The sequence below is a fragment of the Giraffa tippelskirchi genome, chromosome 10 (assembly GCF_054371585.1).
Source record: "Giraffa tippelskirchi isolate mGirTip1 chromosome 10, T2T-mGirTip1v1.2.pri, whole genome shotgun sequence".
Classification (NCBI taxonomy): Eukaryota; Metazoa; Chordata; class Mammalia; order Artiodactyla; family Giraffidae; genus Giraffa; species Giraffa tippelskirchi.
In genome coordinates this window covers 120,300,863-120,319,046 of record NC_137284.1, presented here as the reverse complement: position 1 = coordinate 120,319,046, position 18,184 = coordinate 120,300,863, and the positions used below count along the sequence as shown (strand labels likewise).

General features: G+C 38.1%; 1 long non-coding RNA gene across 1 annotated transcript; it reads right to left on the bottom strand.

The window, feature by feature from the left end:
- Positions 1–244: 244 nt before the first annotated feature.
- Positions 245–17,205, bottom strand: LOC145522367 (uncharacterized). Its single transcript, XR_014066002.1, has 2 exons — positions 16,698–17,205; positions 245–1,856 (listed from the first exon to the last, which is right to left on the bottom strand). It is a non-coding gene; the product is annotated as an uncharacterized LOC145522367 (long non-coding RNA).
- Between the last annotated feature and the right edge of the window lie 979 nt (positions 17,206–18,184).

Genomic DNA, 18,184 nt, shown 5'->3' with positions numbered 1-18,184 from the left:
CCTTTATCAGGTTAAGGATATCCTTTTCTATTTGCAGTTTTTTGAATGTTTTTATCATAAAATTTCTCTTGGATTTGAGCAAGAGATTTTTGTTATTTTTTATAATCTATTAAGATAATAATGTGATTTTGTCCTTTATTCTATTAATATAATGTTTTACATTAACTAACTTTCAAATACTAGACCAACTTTGTGTTCCTGAGATAAATCCTTCTTTGCCATGATGTATGAGCCTTTATCTATATTTTTGATTTTAGTTACTATTTATTTTTGTTACAGATTTTTGTGTCTGTGTGTGTGCATGTGTGCTAAGTTTCTTCTGTCATATTTGACTCTTTGTGATCCTATGGACTGTAGTCCATCAGGCTCTTCTATCCATGGGATTCTCCAAGCAAGAATACTTGAATGGGTTGCCATGCCGTCCTCCAGGGGATCTTCCCAAACCCAGGGATTGAACCTGTGTCTCCTGTGATTCCTGCATTGCAGGCAGATTCTTTACCACTGAGCCACTGGGGAAGCCCTTTTGTTTCTATGTTCATACATATATTGTCCTCCAATTCTCTTTTTTTGTGCTATCTTTGTATGGTTTGGTATCAAAGAAATATTGGGCTTATAGAATCAATTGTAAAATATTTTTCATCAATTTTTGAAAGACTTTGTGAAGAATAGATAGGAATCCTTTCTTAACTTCTCGGTAAAAATCACCAGCAAAGCCACCTGGGCTAATGACTTTGTAGGTATGTTTTTACTACTAATTTACTCTCTTTTTCTATTTAGATTTTCTGTTTCTTTTTAAATCAATTTCAGTCATTTGTATCTTTCTAGGAATTTTTCCATTTCCACTAGGTTGTCTAATTTGTTGCCATGGAGTTATTCATACTCTTACTTATAATACTGTTTATTTTTGTAAAATCAGTAGTAGTGTTCTTTTTCAAATCCCACTGTTAGTAATTTGAATTTCTTCTCTCTTGGTCAGGTCAGTTTAGCTATAGGCTTGCCAATTTTGTTGATCTTCTCAAAGAACCATCTTTTAATTTTGCTGATTTTCTACCAAGTTGATTTTTCTAGCCTCTATTTCATTATTGTCCATGCTATTCTATAGTATTTCCATTTTCCTGTTTACTTTAGTTTTGGTATGCTCCACTTTTCCCAGTGTCCTATGATAGAAGTTTTGGTCATTATTTTCTGACTTTTTATTTTTTTAAATATTAATGTTTATAGTTACAGATGTCTCTCCAGGCACTGCTTTAGCTGTATCTCACAAGTTTTGGCATGCTGTATATATTCATTTCATTCATCGCAAAGTAGTTTATAATTTCCATTGTGATTTTTTCTTTGATACATTGCCTATTTAAGCATGTATTCTTTAATTTCTATATATTTTTAAAATTCTCCCAAACTTCTTTATGCTGTTGAGTTTTTTCTATCTTGATTAGAGTACATACTTTGTATGATTTTAATTATTTAAATGTATTAAATTATTTTCAGTTCAGTTCAGTTCAGTCGCTCAGTCGTGTCCGACTCTTTGCGACCCCATGAATTGCAGCACGCCAGGCCTCTCTGTCCATCACCAACTCCTGGAGTCTACCCAAACCCATGTCCATCGAGTCGGTGATGCCATCCAACCATCTCATCCTCTGTCGTCCCCTTCTCCTCCCGCCCCCAATCCTACCCAGCATTAGGGTCTTTTCCAATGAGTCAACCCTTCGCATGAGGTGGCCAAAGTATTGGAGCTTCAGCTTCAACATCAGTCCTTCCAATGAACACCCAGGGTTGATCTCTTTTAGGATGGATTGATTGGATCTCCTTGCAGTCCAAGGGACTCTCAAGAGTCTTCTCCATTACAGATAAATAGCCTGGAGACAAAGATTGAGAAGATGCAAGAAACGTTTATCAAGGACTTAGAAGAAATAAAAAAGAGTCAATATAGAATGAATAATGAAATAAAGGAGATAAAAGACACTCTGGAGGGAACCAACAGTAGAATAACGGAGGCAGAAGATAGGATAAGTGAGGTAGAAGATAGAATGATGGAGATAAACGAAGCAGAGAGGAAAAAAGAAAAAAGAATCAAAAGAAATGAGGAAAACCTCAGGGACCTCTGGGACAATATGAAACGCCCCAACATTCGAATCATAGGAGTCCCAGAAGAAGAAGATAAAAGGAAAGGCCATGAAAAAATACTCGAGGAGATAATAGTTGAAAATTTCCCTAAAATGAGGAAAGAAATAGTCACAGAAGTCCAAGAAACCCAGAGAGTTCCAAACAGGATAAACCCAAGGCGAAACACCCCAAGACACATATTAATCAAATTAACAAAGATCAAACACAAAGAACAAATATTAAAAGCAACAAGGGAAAAACAACAAATAACACACAAGGGGATCCCCATAAGGATAACAGCTGATCTTTCAATAGAAACCCTTCAGGCTAGAAGGGAATGGCAGGACATACTTAAAGTAATGAAAGAGAATAATCTACAACCCAGATTACTGTACCCAGCAAGGATCTCATTCAGATATGAAGGAGAATTCAAAAGCTTTACAGATAAGCAAGAGCTGAGGGAATTCAGCACCACCAAACCAGCTCTCCAACAAATGCTAAAGGATCTTCTCTAAACAGGAAACACAGAAAGGATGTTTCAACATGAACTCAAAACAACAAAGTAAATGGCAACGGGATCATACTTATCAATAATTACCTTAAATGTAAATGGGTTGAATGCCCCAACCAAAAGACAAAGGCTTGCTGAATGGATACAAAAACAAGACCCCTATATATGCTGTCTACAAGAGACCCACCTCAAAACTAGGGACACACACAGGCTAAAAGTGAAAGGATGGAAAAACATATTTCATGCAAACGGAGACCAAAAGAAAGCAGGAGTCGCAATACTCATTCCAGATAAAATAGACTTTAAAATAAAGGATGTGAAAAGGGACAAAGAAGGACACTACATAAAGATCAAAGGATCAATCCAAGAAGAAGACGTAACAATCATAAATATATATGCACCCAACATAGGAGCACCACAATATATAAGGCAAATACTAACAAGTATGAAAGGGGAAATTAACAATAACACAATAATAGTGGGAGACTTTAATACTCCACTCACGCATATGGATAGATCAACTAAACAGAAAATTAACAAGGAAACACAAACTTTAAATGATACAATAGACAAATTAGATTTAATTGATATTTACAGGACTTTCCACCCCAAAACAATCAATTTTACCTTTTTCTCAAGTGCACATGGAACTTTCTCCAGGATAGATCACATCCTGGGCCATAAATCTAGCCTTGGTAAATTCAAAAAAATTGAAATCATCCCAGCCATCTTCTCTGACCACAATGCAGTAAGATTAGACCTCAATTACAGGAAAAAAACTATTAAAAATTCCAACATATGGAGGCTAAACAACACGCTTCTGAATAACCAACAAATCACAGAAGAAATCAAAAAAGAAATCAAATTATGCATAGAAACGAATGAAAATGAAAACACAACAACCCAAAACCTATGGGACACTGTAAAAGCAATACTAAGGGGAAGGTTCATAGCAATACAGGCGTACCTCAAGAAACAAGAAAAAAATCAAATAAATCAACTAACTCTACACCTAAAGCAACTAGAGAAGGAAGAAATGAGAAACCCCAGGGTCAGTAGAAGGAAAGAAATCTTTTTTAAGGAAAGAAATCTTTTTTAAGGAAAGAAATCTTAAAAGTTAGGGCAGAAATAAATGCAAAAGAAACAAAAGAGACAATAGCAAAAATCAACAAAACTAAAAGCTGGTTTTTCGAGAAGATAAACAAAATTGACAAGCCATTAGCCAGACTCATCAAGAAACAAAGGGAGAAGAATCAGATCAACAAAATTAGAAATGAAAATGGAGAGATCACAACAGACTCCACAGAAATACAAAGGATCATAAGAGACTACTACCAACAGCTATATGCCAATAAAATGGACAACTTGGAAGAAATGAACAAATTCTTAGAAAAGTATAACTTTCCAAAACTAAACCAGGAAGAAATAGAAGATCTTAACAGACCCATCACAAGCACGGAAATCGAAACTGTAATCAGAAATCTTCCAGCAAACAAAAGCCCAGGACCAGACGGCTTCACAGCGGAATTCTACCAAAAATTTAGAGAAGAGCTAACACCTATCCTACTCAAACTCTTCCAGAAAATTGCAGAAGATGGTAAACTTCCAAACTCATTCTATGAGGCCACCATCACCCTAATTCCAAAACCAGACAAAGATGTCACAAAAAAGGAAAACTACAGGCCAATATCACTGATGAACATAGATGCAAAAATCCTTAATAAAATTCTAGCAAACAGAATCCAACATCATATTAAAAAGATCATACATCATGACCAAGTGGGCTTTATCCCAGGAATGCAAGGTTTTTTTAACATCCGCAAATCAATCAATGTAATACACCACATTAACAAATTGAAAGAAAAACACCATATGGTTATCTCAATAGATGCAGAAAAAGCCTTTGACAAAATTCAGCATCCATTTATGATAAAAACCCTCCAGAAAGCAGGAATAGAAGGAACATATCTCAACATAATAAAAGCTATATATGACAAACCCACAGCAAACATTATCCTCAATGGTGAAAAATTGAAAGCATTTCACCTAAAGTCAGGAACAAGGCAAGAATGCCCACTTTCACCACTACTATTCAACATAGTTTTGGAAGTTTTGGCCACAGCAATCAGAGCTGAAAAAGAGATAAAAGGAATACAGATAGGAAAAGAAGAAGTAAAACTCTCACTGTTTGCAGATGACATGATCCTCTACATAGAAAACCCTAAAGACTCTACTAGAAAATTACTAGAGTTAATCAATGAATATAGTAAAGTTGCAGGGTATAAAATTAACACACAGAAATCCCTTGCATTCCTATACTCCAATAATGAGAAAACAGAAAGAGAAATTAAGGAAACAATACCATTCATCATTGCAACAAAAAGAATAAAATACTTAGGAATATATCTACCTAAAGAAACAAAAGACTTATATATAGAAAACTATAAAACACTGATGAAAGAAATCAAAGAGGACACAAACAGATGGAGAAATATACCGTGTTCATGGATTGGAAGAATTAATATAGTGAAAATGAGTATACTACCCAAAGCAATCTATAGATTCAGTGCAATCCCTATCAAGCTACCAATGGTATTTTTCACAGAACTAGAACAAATCATCTCACAATTTGTATGGAAATATAAGATACCTCGAAAAGCCAAAGCAATCTTGAGGAAGAAGAATGGAACTGGAGGAATCAACCTGCCTGACTTCAGGCTCTACTACAAAGCCACAGTCATCAAGACAGTATGGTACTGGCACAAAGATAGAAATATAGATCAATGGAACAAAATAGAAAGCCCAGAGATAAACCCACGCACATATGGACACCTTATCTTCGACAAAGGAGGCAAGAATATACAATGGAGAAATGACAATCTCTTTAACAAGTGGTGCTGGGAAAACTGGTCAACCACTTGTAAAAGAATGAAACTAGAACACTTCCTAACACCGTACACAAAAATAAACTCAAAATGGATTAAAGATCTAAACGTAAGACCAGAAACTATAAAACGCCTAGAGGAAAACATAGGCAAAACACTCTCCGACATAAATCACAGCAGGATCCTCCATGACCCACCTCCCACAATATTGGAAATAAAAGCAAAAATAAACAAATGGGACCTAATTAAAATTAAAAGCTTTTGCACAACAAAGGAAACTATAAGCAAGGTGAAAAGACAGCCTTCAGAATGGGAGAAAATAATAGCAAACGAAGCAACAGACAAACAATTAATCTCAAAAATATACAAGCAACTTCTGCAGCTGAATTCCAGAAAAATAAACGACCCAATCAAAAAATGGGCCAAAGAACTAAACAGACATTTCTCCAAAGAAGACATACAGATGGCTAACAAACACATGAAAAGATGCTCAACATCACTCATTATTAGAGAAATGCAAATCGAAACCACAATGAGGTATCATTTCACACCAGTCAGAATGGCTGCTATCCAAAAGTCTACAAGCAATAAATGCTGGAGAGGGTGTGGAGAAAAGGGAACCCTCTTACACTGTTGGTGGGAATGCAAACTAGTACAGCCACTATGGAGAACAGTGTGGAGATTCCTTAAAAAACTGGGAATAGAACTGCCATATGACCCAGCAATCCCACTGCTGGGCATATACACCGAGGAAACCAGAATTGAAAGAGACGCGTGTACCCCAATGTTCATCGCAGCACTGTTTACAATAGCCAGGACATGGAAGCAACCTAGATGTCCATCAGCAGACGAATGGATAAGGAAGCTGTGGTACATATACACAATGGAATATTACTCAGCCATTAAAAAAAATACATTTGAATCGGTTCTACTGAAATGGATGAAACTGGAGCCCATTATACAGAGTGAAGTAAGCCAGAAAGAAAAACAACAATACAGTATACTAATGCATATATATGGAATTTGATAGATGGTAACGATAACCCTATATGCGAGACAGAATAAGAGACACAGATGCATAGAACAATTTTACGGACTCTGAGGGAGAAGGTGAGGGTGGGACATTCTGGGAGAATAGCATTGAAACATGTATATTATCATATGTGAAACAGAACACCATTCCATGTACGATGCATGAGACAAGGGCTCAGGGCCGGGGCAATGGGATGACCCAGAGGGATGGGATGGGGAGGGAGGTGGGTGGGGGGTCCAGGAAGGGGAACACATGTAAACCCATGGCTGATTCATGTCAATGTATGGCAAAAACTATTACAATATTGTAAAGTAATTAGCCCCCAACTAAAATAAATAAATTTATTAAAAAAAAAAAAAAAGAGTCTTCTCCAACACCACAGTTCAAAAGCATCAATTTTTCGGTGCTCAGCTTTCTTCACCGTCCAACTCTCACATCCATACATGACCACTGGAAAAACCATAGCCTTGACTAGACGGACTTTTGTTGGCAAAGTAATGTCTCTGCTTTTAATTACGCTATCTAGGTTGGCCATAACCTTCCTTCCAAGGAGTAAGCGTCTTTTAATTTCATGGCTGCAGTCACCATCAGCAGTGATTCTGGAGCCCCCCAAAATAAAGTCTGACACTGTTTCCACTGTTTCCTCATCTATTTCCCAACAGTATTAAATTATTTTAGGGGCTGGTATAATTTCTTTGCTCTAAGATGCTCCATGTTCACTTAAGAAGACTATGCATTCTGCTGTTCTGAGGTGGACAGTCTATACATATTTTTATTAGGAAGAGGGAGGAATTTAATTCCATTGAAAATTCATTAGAGCAAGAATTTTAGTATCTATTTTCTCTACCCAAAAGAAATTCAAAGAGGATTTTTGATTTTACAAAAAAGCTAACACATACTAAGGTAGATCATTCACAGAAGTGAAAGGACCTTATGTGGATTTTCAGAAAGTGGAGAATACCTTTACTTAAGGTTAAGCAGAAAAGGATTTTCTAAGAGAATGTATGTGGTGTGTAAAGACATAGAAGTCAAAGATAACCTCAAGACTTTTAGCCTGAGCAACCAGAATCTGAGTTGCCATCATCTGAAATGACAAGTCTAACAAGAAAAAGGTTTATTGAAGAAAGATCAAGAGTATCATTTTGCGTGTCTTCATACATGTTTAAAATAACTATTTGGCATCCAAGTAAAGACTTCAAATATACAGTTTTATACTCTAAAAGAGAAACTTGGAGTTTAACCATGAGTTCTTAGCATGAGATAAAAATGTGGGAAAAGTCAGAGTATCCTGGATAATACTATAAATGATTGAAGGTAGAGAAGAAAATAGATCCATGAGCTGACTCTTGGGGCCTTCACACATTAAAAGATCATGAAGAGAGGGACTGGTAAAAAATACAGTAGAGTAATTAGAGAGGAAAGAAAAAAAAATCACTTTGCTATATACCTGAAAGTAATACAAAGCAAAAGCTTTTAAGTGTGTGGATTACCATAAATTGTGGAAAATTCTGAAAGAGATGGGAATACCAGACCTCCTGACCTGCCTCTTGAGAAATGTGTATGTAGGTCAGGAAGCAGAAGTTAGAAGTGGACATGGAACAACAGACTGGTTCCAAATAGGAAAAGGAGTACGTCAAGGCTGTATATTCTCACTCTGCTTATTTAACTTATATGCAGAGTACATTATGAGAAATGCTGGGCTGGAGGAAGCACAAGCTGGAATCAAGATTGCCAGGAGAAATATCAGTAACCTCAGATATGCAGATGACACCACCCTTATGGCAGAAAGTGAAGAAGAACTAAAGAGCCTCTTGATGAAAGTGAGAGAGGAGAGTGAAAAAGTTGGCTTAAAACTCAACATTCAGAAAACTAAGATCATGGCATCCAGTCCCATCACTTCATGGTAAATAGATGGAGAAACAGTGTCAGACTTTATTTTGGGGGGCTCAAAAATCACTGCAGATTGTGACTGCAGCCATGAAATTAAAAGACGCTTACTCCTTGGAAGGAAAGTTATGACCAACCTAGACAGCATATTAAAAAGCAGAGACATTACTTTGCCAACAAAGGTCCATCTAGTCAAGGCTATGGTTTTTCCAGTAGTCATGTATGGATGTGAGAGCTGGACTATAAAGAAAGCTGAACACAGAAGAGTTGATGCTTTTGAACTGTGGTGTTGGAGAAGACTCTTGAGAGTCCCTTGGACTGCAAGGAGATCCAACCAGTCCACCCTAAAGGAGATCAGTCCTGGGTGTTCATTGTAAAGACTGATGTTGAAGCTGAAACTCCAATACTTTGACCACCTGATGTGAAGAACTGACTCTTTTGAAAAGACCCTGATGCTGGGAAAGATCGAAGGCAGGAAGAGAAGGGGATGACAGAGGATGAGATGGTTGGATGGCATCACCGACTCAAAGAACACGAGTTTGAGTGGACTCTGGGAGTTGGTGATGGACAGGGAGGCCTGTTGTGCTGCAGTCCATGGGGTTGCAAAGAGTCGGACATGACTAAGCAACTGAACTGAGCTGAACTGAAAGTAATACAACATTGTAAATCAACTATACTTCAATAAAATTTTTTTTTAGAAATAGTCACCAAATGCAGAAGAGATGCTGACTAAATGTGGAAGATAGTATAAATAGAAAAGTTGAGGATGGTTATAACTTGAGTGAGGCTTGGAAAATGAATGTGACTATTTCTGTCATACTATGCAGGATCTCATATATTGTTAGAAGGATTATAAACTGGGTATTTCTTTCCTCTCATTCTCTCTTCTACCATTTTAATTAGGCCTTCACTTCCACTTCTTCCATGAAAGTGCTCTTGGAAAGGATATCAATGATTTGAGTGTTGCTAAACCTTGATGGTCAATTCTGTCCTCATTTTAGCAGCATTTTACAAAGTGAATCACTATATACTCCTTAATATACTCTTGCCATTGGTTTCATAGATGTGTCTTAGCCGTTCTAGTTTTAAAGAAAAAGAAAACAATTTAGAAATAAAATAAATTAAGAGTTTAAAAATAGGAGGATGGAAGGGTGTATACTGGAGAAAGGATTGCACAGCAAGCTTTCATCAGCCTCTTTGACCTCCTGCAAACATTGCTGGATGTATACTCACTACAGAAAATACTTAGAGGAACCAAACAATGAGGTTGTACTCTTCACAGTGAACAGGAGCTAAAATCCAAGGCAGAAAACTTTCCATAAGTGCAATGTGGTAAATTGATTGGCTATAGTTTTGTCATGATTTATTGTATCTGTGTTTCAAGTGAGTCCTTGTACAGCAAATGACATTTTCTAGTGTAACGTTTCTACATTTTCATTATTGCTATCATTATTATTGTCCCCTAAGGAATCCCTGTAGGTGTTTTCCTAGTACCTCCTCCCCCAAATTTAATGCCACAGATACACTGTATACCTCTTCTCATATTGTATGTATGCATGCTAAGTCACTTCAGTCATGTCCAACTCTTTGCTACCCTATGGACTGTAGCCTATCAGGCCCCTCTATCCATGGGATTCTCCAGGCAACAATACTGGAGTGGATTGCCATTTCTTTCTCTAAGGGATCTTCCCAATCCAAGGATCAACCTCATGTCTCCTTGACAGGCAGATTCTTTACACTGAGCTACCTGGGAAGCCCTCTTATATTGTAGGCATATATATAATTTATATATAGAAATGTAGGATTTTTAACACTTACGAACCAATTCTGCCTCATTAGGGAAAATATAGCCCCACTAAGAATGCATATTTTGGTCCAATTTCCCCAGAAGAACTTATATGAGAAGAAGCCTGAGGCAGCATTTGAAAGTGAAGCAAAAAGTAGCAGTGGTCCAAGAGTCCCCTAACTAGAAATGTATTATTTTCATTATCCCAGGTGAAAAGAACAACTGGATGAGAACAGTGGATATGAGAACATATAGTAGACAAATATGAAAATAAGTTTGAGAACAAGAAACATCAGGAGCTACTTTACTTCTAAAACACCATCAGTATCAAAAGACTACTTCATTGATAAAAGCTTTTAATGGAATAAAAAGCATTGTCCTATAAATATAAAGATTGATTTTAAGAATCAAGCCAATCTCAGAAATTTGGAATGTAAAGTCTAAATAATAGAAAATAAGTCATCAGGTTCAAGGAGTTGCCAAGTGCTTCTACATAGAGGACTTGGATGCACAATTATAGCATCAATCACTCAGCAGAGAAAAAGGAACAGAGTGATGATAAACAGTCACACCCCATGGCAGTGCCGTGATGGATTGCTAAGTCAAAACTTTCAGTCTCCTTGATATGCTGCTGCTGCTGCTCAGTCGCTTCAGTCGTGTCCGACTCTGTGCGACCCCATAAATGGCAGCCCACAAGGCTCCCCCGTCCCTGGGATTCTCCAGGCAAGAACACTGGAGTGGGTTGCCATTTCCTTCTCCAATGCACAAAAGTGAAAATTGAAAGTGAAGTTGCTCAGTCGTGTCCGACTCTTAGCGACCCCATGGACTGAAGCCAGCCAGGCTCCTCCATCCACGGGATTTTCCAAGCAAGAGTACTGGAGTGGGGTGCCATTGCCTTCTCCTTGATATAAGGTTAAACAAAAAATGCAGTCAAGACTGTGCGCTTAGTCAAATGGGAGTGTCAGGGATCCAACTACATGGCATATCCAAATGTAAACTGACTGGAGTTATATTGCTGCCATAATTAAGTACTGTTGAAAATGATTCTATGATCTGAAGTTCAGCACTGATTCCTGCTGGTTGGTAGCACCTCCTTGATCTACTCTATCTCCAATTAACCCTGCGAGGTTCCTGTCTTCCTCCACCCCGAGACTTGGGATAAGTTGTTAACCCATCACCCAGTCCAAAATCTTTGCCTGAGATTAGGATGACCACATGAAGTAAACCAAAACCAATCACCATTGCAGTAAATGTCAAGTTATCATGAATTTTGCAATAACAAATTTAGAATGTATTGGTTGTGGTTTTTCTCTACCATATTGGACAACACAAATGTAGATCCTTGGGGAAGATAGGAGTGTGGAAATCAGTTTAACAGTAATTGGAAAGAAAGCCGATGAATAAGAGTTTCCTGGGAAACTAAATAGCATAAACCTTAGGGAAACACTAACACATAGAGAAATCTGTCAGCATCAGATTGAAACTGGGACGCAAAGACAACTCAGGGAAGGACTGAGGTCCAGTTAGTAAAAATATTTTATCTCCTTGGTTATTTGAGCATGACAGCTCAGGCAGTTTTATTGTGGAGAGTCTGAGGCCGTATTCAGACTCAGTAGGAAAGGACGCTACAAATGACCAGGGGAGGCTGAGTGTGAGATTGGGAACATGTTAGTCACAGTGAAAGGTAGTTACAGCTCCCAAACTAGCAAGAGAGAAACATTTATATACACTTACTATTTGACCTAAAGTTTATAATGGTTATTTTAATTTATCTTATATATATATAATATATATAATTCATATGTATGTATAATTTATCATATATATATATATATATCAGCTGCTTTCATGTTCTTGAGGAGGGATAAAATTCTTCTAAAGGAAGAACTTGTTTTTACTTAGAAAAAAAGTTAGTAGAAGAAGGAGACTCTGAGCTGGTCTAAACGGAAGCTAAGATACTTGTTGTTGTTGTTGCTGAGTCTCTCAGTTGTGTCCAACTCTTTGCGATCCCATAAACTGTAGGTCACCAAGCTCTTCTGTCCATGGGATTTCCCAGGCAAGAGTACTGGAGTGGGTTGCCATCTCCTTCTCCAGGGGATCTTGACCCAGGGATCAAAACTGCGTCTCCTGCATTGGCCGGTTATAGGCACTGTAACCTTACACTGGCAGGCACTGAGCCACCAGGAAGATATTAATACTCTGTACGTTAAGAAAAAGGATGACCTCTTTGGATACAGGGACTGAGAGAGATCATATACATTTATTTGGGAGTTCCCCCTGGCAAGATTCCAAAGAAAGTAGTTCTGAGAATATTTGCTGCTGCTGCTACTGCTGCTGTTAAGTCGCTTCAGTCGTGTCCGACTCTGTGCGACCCCATAGACGGCAGCCCACCAGGCTCCCCCGTCCCTGGGATTCTCCAGGCAAGAACACCGGAGTGGGTTGCCATTTCCTTCTCCAATGCGTGAAAGTGAAAAGTGAAAGTGAAGTCGCTCAGTCGTGTCCGACTCTTAGCGACCCCATGGACTGTAGCCTACCAGGCTCCTCCATCCATGGGATTTTCCAAGCAAGAGTACTGGAGTGGGGTGCCATTGTCTTCTCCCAGAAAAGGAGAGGTAAAGGAATCACTCCATTGGTAGAGAATGAGCTTGAAAACATTAGGGATATACATGGACGCTATTGACATAATTCCCCTACAGGTACAGTTACTGACTGTAGCCATTAAGATGCCCAATCTCAAGGCCATTTATATATAATAGATACTTATTTTAATATATTTTTTTAAAGTAATGGCCATGTTGTGTCCACCTTTTCTGTACTAAAAAACGTTGAACTGGTGACAGCTTGAGGACTGAGTTTAGACAATACTTGTGTTCTTGCTCAAAGGCAACTGGAGGTTGCAGGAACAGACAGTAGGTGTGGGGGGTCATCAGACACTAATTCAGCCCAGGCCAGCATATGAGAGAGGGCACAGGACTCCCCAAGGAAACGTAAGTATCAAACCTGGTTTGGAATCCTGGGATAGAATGAGATCCTGCAGAAAAATGGTGTTAGGATTTGAGTGATTTTATCTGGCTCCTGCAGCAAAGGAGAACCCATCAGACTAGAGGTTTGCACAGGATCCATTTTCCTATGTATTTGAATATTAAATCAGTTTCAATCATTTTGCCTTATATGCCAGAATGGATTTGTTTTAATATCTTTCAGTAAGGCACAAATTGTATCAAGAATATACAGCCCTAGTTTGAGTTTTCATAGTAGGCACAGATTAAGTCTTAGGAAAAGAAAAAAAATATGCTAAAAAATTAAACAAGGTAAAGAAATAGAAACTAAAGAAAGTAAAATGGCTGTCTGAGGAGGCCTTACAAATATCTGTGAAAAGAAGGGAAGTGAAAAGCAAAGGAGAAAAGGAAAGATATACCCATTTGAATGCAGAGTTCCAAAGAAGAGCAAGGAAAGATAAGAAAGTCTTCCTCAGCAATCAATGCAAAGAAATAGAGTAAAACAATAGAATGGGAAAGACTAGAGATCTCTTCAAGAAAATTAGAGATACCAAGGGAACATTTCATGCAAAGATGGGCTCAATAAAAGACAAAAATGGTAGGGACCCAACAGAAGCAGAAGATATTAAGAGGTGGCAAGAATATACAGAAGAACTGTACAAAAAAGATCTTCATGATTCATATAATCACGATGGTGTGATCACTCACCTAGAGCCAGCCATCCTGGAATGTGAAGTCAAGTGGGTCTTAGGAAGCATCACTACAAACAAAGCTAGTGGAGGTGATGGAATTCCAGTTGAGCTATTTCAAATTCTGAAAGATGATACGGTGAAAGTGCTGCACTCAATATGCCAGCAAATTTGGAAAACTCAGCACTGGCCACAGGACTGGAAAAGGTCAGTTTTCATTCCAATCCCTAAGAAAGGCAATGCCAAAGAATGCTCAATTGCACTCATCTCATGACTCTAGTAAAGTGATGCTTAATATTCTCCAAGCCAGGCTTCAGCAATAGGTGAACCATGAACTTCCAGATGTTCAAGCTGGTTTTAAAAAAGACAGAGGAACCAGAGATCAAGTTGCCAACATCTGCAGGATCATTGAAAAAGCAAGAGAGTTCCAGAAAAACATCTATTTCTGCTTTATTGACTCTGCCAAAGCCTTTGACTGTGTGGATCACAATAAACTGTGGAAAATTCTGAAAGAGATGGGAATATCAGACCACCTGACCTGCCTCTTGAGAAACTTGTATGCAAGTCAAGAAGCAACAGTTAGAACTGGACATGGAACAACAGACTGGTTCCAAATAGGAAAAGGAGTACGTCAAGGCTGTATATTGTCACCCTGCTTATTTAACTTATATGCAGAGTACATCATGCGAAATGCTGGGCTGGAAGAAACACAAGCTGGAATCAAGATTGCCAGAAGAAATATCAATAAGCTCAGATATGCAGATGACACCACCCTTGTGGCAGAAAGTGAAGAAGAACTAAAGAGCCTCTTGATGAAAGTGAAAGAGGAGAGTGAAAAAATTGGCTTAAAGCTCAACATTCAGAAAACTAAGATCATGACATCTGGTCCCATCACTTCATGGCAAATAGATGGGAAAACAGTGGAAATAGTGGCTGATTTTATTTTTCTGGGCTCCAAGATTACTTCAGATGGTGATTGCAGCCACAAAATTAAAAGATGCTTGCTCATTGGAAGGAAAGTTATGACCAACCTAGACAGCATATTAAAAAGCTGAGACATTACTTTGCCAACAAAGGTCTGTTTAGTCAAGACTATGGTTTTTCCAGTAGTCATGTGTGGATGTGAGAGTTGGACTGTAAAGAAAGCTGAGCACTGAAAAATTGATGCTTTTGAACTGTGGTGTTGGAGAAGACTCTTGAGAGTCCCTTGGACTGAAAGGAGATTCAATCAGTCCATCCTAAAGGAGATCAGTCCTGGGTGTTCATTGGAAGGACTGATGTTGAAGCTGAAACTCCAATACTTTGGCCACCTGATGTAAAGAGCTGACTCATTTGAAAAGACCCTGATGCTGGGAAAGATTGAGGGCAGGAGGAGAAGGGGATGACAGAGGATGAGATGGTTGGATGGCATCACTGACTCAATGGACATGGGTTTGGGTGGACTCTGGGAGTTGGTGATGGACAGGGAGGCCTCACATGCTGTGATTCATGGGGTCACAAAGATCGGACATGACTGAGTGATTGAAGTGAATGAAAGAAATAGTAAAAGCAAATAGCAATCATGGCCCCAAGGGTTTCAATTCAATATAAAATGATAGAGGACATCTCAGTCTGGCTTGACTGAATTTTAAAATTAAGAGGGCAGTTCTTCAAATCCAGTGCAGCTCAACAGTGTTTATAAGTCTCCAAAATAAGATAATTTATATAGCTTTCAACATGGCCTTTTCATCTTAAATTATACCATTAACCTATAAATTTCCTAACTCAGCTTGTCAAAGTTAAGAGAATAACATTTTGATGCCCATGTTTTTCTGTCATATACATGTACAGAGAAACTTTAATTGTTTTCACATATTTGTGTGAAAACAAGATAAATTCCTTTCCATGGAGGTAAGATGAGCAAGATAGGAATTCAATTCAGTACTAGAAATTTTTAACTGAGGCTTCGTTTAGTTACCTCCAGACTCTTAACCTGCCTGTAATTTTTATTTCTCATTTTCAAAATGAGATTATGAGACATTATTATCTCTGAATACTTTTTCCAACACAATCAGGACTAGAATAAGGAACGCTACTAGTTCAGCTCTGGGACCTCAAGGTCACACTGTAAAAGTAGAGAGCAGGATGATGTAGCATTGCCTCAGCTCTGTATAAGAGGGTTTAATTACTTAACCACCAAAAAGGTCACTGTAGGGTAACATTCCTGTGAATAATTCAGGGATTCCCTGGAAACAGACCCCCAAGAGCGAGTGCAATTATACCATGCTTTGTATTTGAACATATGTCATATGCCTCATGCTTTAATTTTGTTTTATTTTGTTTTTCATTTTTGCCCATGCAAACAATGATTAGGAACTTAAGGAGTACAGCCTGAACGGGAGGAAATTCCAAACAGCTTTCTTAAAATAGTTTAAGAGCTGGGCTCACCAGCCCAGCTCGGTGTTGTGTAGCCCTAGAGAGAAAACCCAGATATAGTGAAAGGTTTTTACAGGATTTTATAGGAAGACAGTAGGAATAAGAAGTTCCCCACAGGTACAGACATCAGGGTTGGATGTGGTCAGCTTGCTTGTGCCAGGGTTCATGCAGATTTGAGAAACAGGTGCTGGGGTTTTCCCAGACACTCAGTGGCACTGGCTCCAAGTGTTGCTTTCCAACCTTCAGGTCTTCAATCCAAAATGTTCAATTACCAAGGGAATCCATGTTGCTTCAACAAATACAGGTGAGTCCCCCAGGAACTTTACCAAGTTCCAGGAAATACTGTAAGCATTAGGGGGTGCTAAGAGAAAAACAAACAAAAGCCATACCTTTGAGGAAGTCACCAGCAGAGACAGAGCCACTTTTACAGCTTGAGTGGAGCTGTAATATTCTCATGAGTTCTCTCTGACCTTCTGGCCCATCGCTAAGACCCTTCAGTGTCTCTGTTGGCCTTATTGTGTGACTTCTCACTCCACACCCAAATGACCAGATCAGTTGAGTACCTTTCCATCAGATAGTATGTTCTTTGATGACTGGACTTGTGTGTTGTTTACAATACAAGAATAGTGTGAGATACAGGAAGAAGCACTCAAAAAATAGTTACTGCTTATTGAGTAAAAACACAGAGCAAGTAGTCACTGCCTTCTCGGGCATTCAAACTAAGGTTCTACAATGGTAGCAATATGTGGGGTGGGTCTTTGAAGGATCCTTGGGATCCTCAATGTAGAATGATCTCCAACCAGAAGTGAGGGTGGAGGGAAGGTGTGTGTGCCTCAACAAGGTAAAAGTGTATGGTGTCCTATGTCTGAGCTAGAGCTTGTGAGAGTGAAGGGCAGTAAGTAGAATGTTAAGGAAGATCAGAATCAGCTGTCAAAATACAGAATGTCATAATAGATCATTTTGACTTCAGGGTGTAGCCAGTGGTTTTGCATGAGAATCGCCTTGACCACTCTTCTTCTTTCTGTTTTTTTCCCCAGTCATAACTTCTCCAACATCACATTGTCTAAATATTATCTAGTTGTCTAGTAAATCCTAAAATTGATTACAATGATTCTACCTCTTTAATCTTCCATGTCAAGATTGCCTATGTCTTTCAGTATAAATTTTACTACTTGTCGCTCTCTACAAAGGCCGTTTCTGGGGTCTTGGTATGAATAGCATTGTTTGTAGAACAATTTGGAGGGTATTTACATCTTTACTATATTGAGTCTTCTGGTCAAATAGCATGTTATGTATCTCCATTTATTTAGATGTATTTTGAATTTCTTCATCACCATTTTATAGTTTTCACTATCAAAGTAGTGATGTGTTTTGTTAGATTTACATTTAAGTATTTCATTTTGGTGGGGAGGTGATTATAAGTGCAATTAAATTATTTTTACCTTGGTGCTCATGTATTCATTGCTGGGGTATAGAAATATAATGGATTTTCTAGGTGTATTTTTGTAGAGTTTGTATAATTTTTTTAACTAAGCAATTATGTCATCTACAAATAGAGATAATATTCTATTTCAAATATCAAATTACATATGCTTTTTATTTCTTTTGCTTGCCTTATTGCAGTGACTAGACTGTCCAGTACTATAGTGATGAGAGCAGATATCTTTGTCTTATTCCACAGCTTAGGAAGAAGTATTTAGTTTTTCATCATTAAGTATGATGTTAGGTATAAATTTTTATAAATACTCTTCATCAGGTTGAGATAACTCCCGCGTAGTCCTTCTTTTCTGGCAATCTTCACCATGAATGGATTTTAGATTTTGTTAAACAATCTTTCTGCCTCAACTGATATGATCATGTGATTTTCTTTTTCTTT